The 10,001-nt window shown below is 43.6% G+C and overlaps 1 long non-coding RNA gene across 1 annotated transcript in view; it reads left to right on the top strand.

The window, feature by feature from the left end:
• LOC113960535 overlaps window positions 1–6,662 on the top strand; it is a 7,183-nt gene extending 521 nt beyond the window's left edge. The window contains exons 2-3 of the long non-coding RNA XR_003532052.1: window positions 6,198–6,199; window positions 6,652–6,662. This is a non-coding gene — a long non-coding RNA (uncharacterized LOC113960535). The remainder of the gene's footprint in view (window positions 1–6,197; window positions 6,200–6,651) is intronic.
• Window positions 6,663–10,001: the final 3,339 nt, after the last annotated feature.

Here is a 10,001-nt window from a genome sequence, read left to right as displayed (position 1 = left end):
TGGCATCAAGTGGGTGTACCACATCCCATACCACGCAGCAGCCGCAGAGAAAGTTGAACGACATAATGGACTGTTGAAAACCACCCTGAAGGCGCTGGGTGAAGAGACAGACAAACACTGAGATCAGCATCTAGCACAGGCTACATGGTTAGTTAACACCAGAGGTTCTATCAACCAAGTCGACCCTGCCCAATCAGAGTCCCTCCACACCGTGGATGGAGATAAGGTTTCCGTGATTCACGCGAGGGGTGTGTTAGGGAAAAAGGTTTGGATTAACCCTGCCTCAAGCAAAAGCAAACCCATTCGTTGGATTGTTTTTGCCCAAGGGCCCGGCTGCACCTGGTGGGTGATGCAGGAAGATGGAGAAACTCGGTGCATACCTCAAGGAGACCTTATTCTTGGATAAACTGGTTGTAACTGTATACTTGTATCTGTATGTAACTCTGTATCTGTATCTACCTATTAGTGGATGTGTACATAGTTAGGATGATGCATGTACGTATGAAGTTCAAAGATTTAATCTGATAACGTGTGAAAGTATGGGAAAGAAAAATTAGGGGTAGATAATGTTATGGGTTATAAATCTGAGAGAGGAATTTTTCCCTTCCCCTGTTTTCCCTGTAAGAGAAAACAGAGTTTGAAGGGTGAAGAGAGTTGATTAGCCTTACAAAGGAACTGACTCATCTGTTTAATGGGCGATTAACTACGGTGAGTGGTCGGGGTGGGGGAGCGGGCCGGGGGGCTGGGTCGGGGGGCTGGTTCGGGTCGGAGGCGAGGACGCAAGCTGGGTTGTTGGTTCCCTTGGTGCACACAGGCATTTTTTTGGGGGAGGGGGACCGGAGGTCTGGGTTTTCTTTTTGGCTGTTCATCCTGGTCAGCTCGACTTCTCATCCTGAGTTCCCGTGGGAGTGCACTACCTGCCTTCCTTTTCGTTCCCACGGGAGCGAGGACCCCCCCATCTCCTTCTCGGTTTCCCCACGTGGTCCGGGACCGCTCTCTCCAGCCCCTCTTCCCGCGGGGTGACTACCAGAACCCACAACGCCCCCTGCCGACCACGACCAGGTACTGCATGTCCTGCACCCTCCAGCGATCCCACAGCACCCCCTGCAGGCCACAACAGGGCGCTGCAGACCCTGCACCTTCCAGCGATCCAACAACATCCCCAGCAGGCCACAATTAGGACTGTGCTAACGGACAGGGGAGTATTCATTTAGACTTGTTGTTGTTATTGTTGTTTCTTGTTACTGTTTTTGCCAACATACATATATCTTTTAATAAAGGGTTGTTATTTCTTCTGTTTTTCCACATTTTCCTCGAGTAAAGTCCCTTAATTTGACATTATAATTGCAGAGAGAGACGAGTTTGGTCTACCTTGTAACTCATCCTCTTTAGCAAACAGTCGAGTCTCACTCAGACTGCGACAATAGTCTAGACTCTACTTTGCAGAAATTCCACTGATTCATTCTGTAATCCAAACCCGGGAGATTAAACACTCCTGTTCATCTATTCCAACTTGGAGATTACGTCTACATTCAACAGTAGGATGCTGACCCCCTGTATGTTGACTGCAAAGAGATTACGATTACCTACAACCACAGTATAGCATACAAGTGACCCTGGTTGACCCAATGAAGCAGGAACAGTTAGAACCTATTCCAATCTCTTCACTAAAGATGGATATGGTTACAAAGATATTATTGTCTACCCTTTTACTATTAGTCCTTCGTTGTAGATATTCTATGTTGTTTTCCTTGTTTTTCATCAATATGTTGCTTAAATTGTTCAACAATGGCATGGTCCAACCACAGACTATGCGATGGGAATGTATTTGTGCTTAATTGGATGATGCAAGAGCTGATAGATGGGAACTTCGTCCCTGAAACAACCATCTTGTATAACTTGAGATTAATTGGTATTTTGCTATTAGTTGACAACTCTCCAAAAACATTTGACAGAAACAGTGAAAAAGAAGATGATGTTAAGACAGACCCCCGAGATACAGCACGCCATGGGCAAATCATATAAAAACCTGTCCTTACACAGGACACTAAGCTCCAAGTCAACAAAGCTAAACTTTTTATTCATGTAACAACTAACCTCACAGTTTAATTTCAATAAAAAAAAAAGGGGGGGGGGAGTGAGGAAAGATAAGTTCATGAGATGGTCTTACTGACTGTTTCTTGAGGTTGCTTTCCTAAATAGCCAGAATTGTTTTAAATGTGGTGGAGAAGTGGAGCTTTTGAAGTTTTTGTAGTGACTACTGACAAGTTCTCTTTGAAGTCCAAAAGCCCATTTGCATAGAGAAGTTTTGCTTTAAAAATAGGAGTATATATTTATCTTTAAACTATAAGAATGTTTGTATGTATTTGGGTTTTGAATTGAACGTGAAGCAGAAATATGTTTATGTTTTCCAAGTTATACTTTCATAAAAACAAGAAATGCATAATTAGATCTTACTCATCTGAGGGTAAAACACAAGAATGATAATTTCTCAGTCCACAACCAGAAAACACAGTAAAATACAACTCAAAAGTATGTTTGTGTGAGAGTATGAAGTGATGGCCATCACACATGAAAGTTGTGTGAATGCATGCATGTGAATGTATGAATATATGATTAGTAATATATTCTGGTTTTACTCACAAATGCGTAAACCATATTACCTCACATATGCATAAGCACCTTTGGATAAAGAGTGGGAGGCACATAACCCTGAGTTAAATGAAGTTTCATTTGCAAAATAAAAGTTTTCAAGAACCACATGGAACAAAGAGTAGAACCAAGCGAAATGTGCATCAACTAGGGTCAGATTGTAATGATAATGTTCAATTGTGGGACATTCCAACCAACATAATTGTTTCCTTTTTAGCACCAATTGGCACTGCAAAAGTGTTGAAAGAAATTAAAAGGTTAGGATGTTGGGCTGCTAAGCAATTAAACATAACATCAAAAATTTTAACTGAACTAACAAATGATGTTGATAGTGATGCCTTAAGCCCCTAATGTTTTTTTTATTTCTTTTAATATTTGTAAGACTTGTAAGTTTTATAAGCAGTGGAAGTAGATTTTAAAAGTAGAAACCCTCTCTTCTTTGTCCCTTGTCCCTCTCCCTTTCCCTGTAGCACCCTTGTTTATACATTCCTTAACCCTCTTACCCCATTCTATGCTCCCTATATCAACCCTACTCCTGAATCCAATAGAAATGTTTAGTCTTTTGTCAAGGCAAGGCCTAGACAGTTGACAGAACAGCATATCTGGACCTAAACCACAGAATGAAGTCAAGAATTAGGTAACTATGTACCCTTTGTGCTCTGATGATGATGAAGATGGGATGAATGGAGGGTCCCGAAATGCACCCCGGACTCATTTTCAGGGGGTGGACCCCGGGGCGGTCCAGAGGAAAGGCCACAGGGTGGATACATCTGGGATTGGATGGATGATGTTATAAAATGTAACCTCTCGGGCACAGGGGTACGCGAGCGTCTTGTAACATCTTAGCCTTGGCAAATAAACCCTTTCTTATCTCACCCCTAATTAACTGCTCCGGAGATTTTTTCAGCACCTAAATCCCACGGCAACAATAGCATTAGGCAAGCTGTTTTGCAAAATAGAACTGCAATAGATTTTTTGCTTTTAGCACAAGGGCACGGATGTGAAGATTTTGAAGGCATGTGTTGTATGAATTTCTCAGATCATTCAACCTCGATACAAGCTGATCTCCGAAAGTGGAAAGACAACATGAAAAAGCTTACTGTCAATGTGTCATCATTTGAAGAATGGTTAAAAAATCTAGGATTATCAGGATGGCTATAAGACTTGGTAAAATCTGGAATAGTTATTTTGTTGGTGATTTGAGTTATTTTGATAATTGTACCGTGTATCTTGAAGTGTCTTACAGATATGGTGTGAAAGACCATCAATCAGGCCTGGATTGTGCAAAAAGAAAAAGTGGGAATTGTTGAGAGTATCTTAGATGATGCAGGACATATACTGCTTCAGGTCTGCTTGCACAATCCAGTCTGCGTGCTGGACAATGGGGACCTGTGTCCTTGAGCAGCAGATGTGTGTCCTTGAGCAGCAGATGTGTGTCCTTGAGCAACAGATATGAGAAAGCTGCATAGAGATAAACAAGAGAAGAGGATGTTATCCAGGGTGTGAGAAACCACAAGATGGGAGGGTCTGGAAATGTCAGAGCCCGTACCTTGGCTAGTAGAGCCAATAAAGTTATAGATATAGAGTGTGAAAATGGATGTAATGAATAGAGAGTTAGAGTAGAGCGTGTGAACCCTGTAGGACCCTTGATAATGTGTGTATTTTTGGAATCAATTGACTGTACCTCCATGAGGATGTGTCTTTGACTCTGGAACTCCTTTTTGCATCTTCTCGTTTTAGACCCACACTGGAGTAGTTCATAGAATCAATTAAGGGGTTGGAATGGACCTTAAAGATCATCTAGTCCCAAACCCCCCTGCCATGAGCAGGGACACCTCCCACTAGACCAAGCCCTGTCCAACCTGTCTTTGAACACTGTCAGGGTTGGGGAATCCACAACCTCCCTGGGCAACCTGTTCCAGTGTCTCACCACCCTCACAGTAAAAAATTTCCTAATGTCTAACCTAAATTTCCCCTCTTTCAATTTGTACCCATTTCTCCTTGTCCTATCACTATAGTTCCTGATGAAGAGTCCCTCTCTGGCTTCCTTGTAGGCCCCCTTCAGATACTGGAAGGTTGCTATGAGATCTCCACACAACCTTCTCCAGAGCTGAACAACCCCAACTTTCTCAACCTGTCTTCATAGGGGAGGTGTTCCAGTCCTCTTATTAATTTCATGACCCTCCTCTGGACTTGCTCCAACTCTTCCATGTCCTTCTTATGTTGAGGGCACCAGAACTGTATGCAGTAATCCAAGTGGGGTCTTAGCAGAGTAGAGGCAGAGAATCACCTTCTTCAACCTGCTGGCCACGCTCCTTTTGATGCAGTCCAGGATTGTGTTGGCTTTCTGGGCTATGAGCGCACACTGACAGCTCATGTTGAGTTTTTCATCCACCATCGCCCCCAAGTCCTTCTCCGCAGGGCTGGTCTCAATCCCTTCTCCACCCAACCTGTAGGTCTGTTTGGGATTGCTATGACCCAGGTGTAGGACCTTGCACTTCACTTTGTTGAACTTCATGAGTTTTGCATCAACCCACCTCTCAAGACTGTCAAGGTCCCTCTGGATGGCATCCCTTCCCTCCAGCATGTGTACCACAACACGCAGCTTGGTGTCATCAGTAAATTTGCTGAGGGTGCACTCAATCCCACTGTCCATGTCGCCGACAAGGATGTTGAACAGTATTGGCCCCAGTACCAACCCCTGAGGGACACCACTCATCACTGGTCTTCACATGGACAGTGAGTTGTTGACCACAACTCTTTGTGTGCAACCATCCAGCCAGTTCTTTATCCACTGAGTGGCCCATCCATCAAATCCATGTCTCTCCAATTTGGAGACAAGGATGTGTAAGGTAAAATATATGCAGGTATCTTCCCCAAAAATGCCAAGGCAATGGAAAGGATTCAAAAAGGTTTATTTCAGAGTCAAGGACATTAAAACTTATTTCACAGCACTGCAAGACAGCACCGGGCCTCAGGGAAAAGGTAAACCTCCTGTTTACTCCCAGGCTTTATCATTGTTGGTCCCCCCAACTCTCTCCAGGTCGCAGTGGCTCTGTAGCATTTCTGTAAGTGTTACCTCTCTCCTCTCACATATCCGAGAGAGGCTGAACACTTCCCTTGGTATGTGAGGGGGAGAAAGCATTGAAATTGCCTTTGAGAAAGAGTTACCTTTTAGGCAGAAAGCAAAAACTCTGTCTCCTTTGTAACAAAATCTTCCAGAAAAAAGGGTATTCTACCCTCACAGAAGTCATGCGGAACAGTGTCAAACGCTTTGCATAAGTCCAGGTAGATGATCACAGTTGCTCTGCCCTGTCATAGAAGGTCACCAAATTTGTCAGGCATTAAGAACTGTAGTTCATTGGAAGGACAATTATGTTGGAGAAGTTTGTGGAGGACTGTCTCCCATGGGAGGCACCACATACTGGAGCAGGGGAAGGAGTTCTTCCCCGGAGGAGGAAGTGGTGGCAGAAACAACATGTGATTAACTGACCATAACCCCCATTCCCTGTCCCCCTGTGCCACTGGGGGGAGGAGGTAGAGAGTCGTGAATAAAGTTAAGCCCAGGAAGGAGAGACAGGTGGGGGGAAGGTGTTTTTAAGATTTGGTTTTACTTCTCATTATACTACTCTGATTTTGATTGGTAATAAATTCAGTTAATTTTCCCAAGTCAAGTGTGGTTTGCCTGTGACAGTAATTGGTGAGTGAACTCTCCCTGCCCTTATCTCAACTCATGAGACTGTCATTATATTTTCTTTTCCCTGTGTAATTGTAGTGGGTTTCTGTGACTGGGTTTTGGTAGCAGAGGGGGGGGTTACAGGAGTGGCTTCTGTTAGAAGCTACTAGAAGCTTCCCCTGTCCGGTGGAGCCAATGCCAGTTGGTTCCAGGACGGACTTCCTGCCGCTGGCCAAGGCCAAGCCAATTAGGAGTAATAGTAATGCCTCTGTGATAACATATTTAAGAAAAGAAGGTTGTGGTGCAGAAAGAATTCCAGCCAGGGAAGAGCAGAGTGAGAACATGGGAAAAACAAAGTAGACACCAAGGTCAGTGCAGAAGGGGGGGAGGAGGTGCTCCAGGCGCCAGAGCTGTGGCGCCTCCTGAGGCCCGTGGTGAAGACCGTGGTGAAGCAGGTTGTCCCCCTGCAGCCCATGGAGGACCATTGGGGTGCAGAGACCCACCTGCAGCCCATGGAGGAGCCCATGCTAGAGCAGGTGGATGCATGAAGGAGGTTGTGACCCTGTGGGAGGCCCAGGATGGAGCAGGGTCCTGCTGGGGACCTGCAACCTGTGGAGAGGGAAGCCCACGCTGGAGCAGATTTTTCCTGGGTAGGACTTGTGTCCTCTGTGGGGGACCCACGTCGGTATAACTCATTCATGAAGGACTGCACCCCATGGAGAAGTGATCCACGGGACAGCAGTTTGGGAAGAACTGCTGCCTGAGGGATGGACTCACACCAGAGAGGTCCATCAAGGACTGTCTCCCATGGGAGGGACCCCATGGGAGCAGGGGAAGGACTCCTCTCTCTGAGCAGCGGTAGAAACAACAGTTGATTGAACCCCCCATCCCCCCTCCCCCTACACCACTGGGGGGGGGAAGAGGGACAACATGGAAGGAAGGAGGGATGGGAGGAAGGTATTTTTAAGATTGTTTTATTTCTCACTCTTTGGCTCTTATCCTGTTAGTCATAAATTTAATATCCCCACATTGAGTGTTGTTTTGCCTGTGAAGGTAATCAGTCACTGACCTCTCCCAGTTCTTATCTCTGCTCATGAATCCTTAGCTGTTTTCTTTTTTTCTTTCTCCTCTGTCCAGTTGCAGAGGGAGTGAGAGAGTGGTTTTAGTTGATACCTGGCATCCGGTCAAGGTCAACCCACTACAGTAATTGAGGAGGGGAGTGATAGGGTGGCTTTGGTGGGCACCTGGTGTCTAGCCAAGGGCAAACCACCATCCTGTTCTATAATTTAGAAAAAAAGTAGAAAGTGTTTCTTGATAATTACATTCCATGTGTTTTTCTTTATAGTTTTTCCTGTAAATTATATATTAATTTAATTTGGTTTAAATTGATTTAATCTCTTTTAGAGAAGGAAGGGAATCTGGAGGCTGAGTGTCAGAATACAGAAGCACTCATTTGCAAATGTATCATCAGAAGTGTAATTGCCCAATTATGTCAACAATTTGATTTGTATTTTTGAATATAATAAGCATTTTTCTAATTAAAGGTCTGTTTTATGCTTCCATCTATCTACTGAAAGTGTGACCATACAAAGAAAAACATTTTGTATTTGATGTATTTTATGTAAATAAGCTAGATTAGTTGATCTCATTTATTCCTTTTTATTTAACTTGAATTTTTATTCATTGGTGAAAACCCTGCATTTGTGTTTTAGCTGCTTTCAGAGATTAAAAATACTAACTTAATAGGTGTAGGGGGGCTAACTGGTATCAACTAATTAGGAAATTCATATCTATAATAAGCATAGGCACCTATCTTTCCCCTCTAAAGACAATAGAATCTTTCTGTGAAATTGAAAAAATTCTGCCATACAAAAATGTCTGAGTTGCCTTTGATCTTTTCTTGAGGCAATATATGTTGGTTACTGGTAAATAAAGAAATGTTATGTAAAAGCACATTACCCATTTGTCCTGATTTCATCTGGAATAGAGCTAGTTTTCTTCTTAGTAGCTGTTACAGTGCTGTGTTTTGGATTTGGTATGAGAATAATGTTGATAACACACTGATGTTTTTGTTGTTGCTAAGTGGTACTTACTCTAAATCAAGGACTTTTCAGTGTCTCATTCTCCGGCAGTGAGTAGGTGCACAAAAAGCTGGGAGGGAGCAAAACTGGGACAGGTGACTTGAACTGGCCAAAGGGATATTCCACACCATAGAGCATCATGCCCAGTATATAAACTGGGGGACTTTCCTAAAAGAGGGGTTGATTGCAGTTTGGAGTCAGGCCCGGGATCAGTCAGTGGATGGTGAGCAATTGTATTGTGCATCGCTTGTTTTTTTTGAGTTTTATCTCTCTCCCCCTATTATTATTGTTGCCTTAAGATTGGGAGTAAAAAAAACCTCCAGGCACATTTAATTTAGTAGAGATAAGATAGAGAGCATGTCTTTAATGAGACCTTCAGGCGCAAGGAGTACAAACAATGCATGCGCCCTGTGTCCAGGGGTTCCATAATTTATGGTATTATCCATCCAATCCCAGAACTATCTACCCCCCGGATCCTCCCCAGACACGCCTCCCCGGAAATTGAGTCAGAGGTCCTAAGACCCCTTTCTTCCTCATCTTCCTCTTCTTCGCAGCACGTACAGTCTTTGGAACTCCTCCAAGGTTAAGGGCTTGAAGGTTGCTTTGACTATGATGGCATCTTGTTTCAGGCCTGGGGTGCAAATGTTCTTAGACAGAATGAAGGCCTGCCTTGAAAGGAGTCTAAACAAACTTAAAGAATTTAGAAAATTCAATATGAAATAGGGAAATAGGGTTGGGTAAGTGTAAACTACAATTCTAAAGTGTGACAGACTATATAATTATACTAAAAATCTATGCTTACTGCACAGCTACTTTAAAATCTGCAAAAAACTAAAAATCCTGAAAATCCAAAGGCATCATTATTATTATTATTATTACTATTTACTTTGTTTCAATTATTAAACTGTTCTTATCTCAACCCATGAGTTTTACGTTTTTTAATTCTCCTCCCCATCCCACAGGCTCAGAGGAAGGAGGGGAGGCAGTGAGTGAGTAGCCGTGTGGTACTTTAGTTTTCAACTGGGGTGAAATCGCGACAGTCCTTTTTGGTGCCCAGTGTGGGGCACAAAGGGTTGAGGTAACAACAGATCTGACCAGAGACTGTTAAAACTAAATTGTTGGTAGCATTCATTGTATTGGTTTAATAGTCACTGGTAACAATGTTGATTTTTTTTTACTATCAGAGTTGTTGTGCTTGTTTTCAGGGTTGTGTTCTGTAGTACCTTACAGCATATGTTCACTGGTTTGGTGTTTATTACAGAATCACAGAATCACTGAATAGGCTAAGTTGGAAGGGACCCACAAGGATTATTGAGCCCAACTCTTAGCCCTGCACAGGACCATCCCCAAGAGTCACACCATGTGCCTGAGAGTATTGTCCAAACGCTTCTTGAACTCAGCCAGGCTTGGTTCTGTGATCACTTCCCTGGAAAGCCTGTTCCAGCACCCAACCACCCCCTGGGTGAAGAACCTTTTTCTAATACCTAACCTAAACATCCCCTGACACATCTTCAGGTCATTTCCTCGGGTTCTGTCACTGGTCACCAGAGAGAAGAGATCAGTGCCTGTCCCTCCTCTTCCCCTCATGAGGA

This window comes from Corapipo altera, unplaced genomic scaffold (assembly GCF_003945725.1).
Source record: "Corapipo altera isolate COAL_440 unplaced genomic scaffold, ASM394572v1 60288, whole genome shotgun sequence".
Lineage (NCBI taxonomy): Eukaryota > Metazoa > Chordata > Aves > Passeriformes > Pipridae > Corapipo > Corapipo altera.
This window is presented reverse-complemented; position numbering and strand designations above follow the sequence as displayed.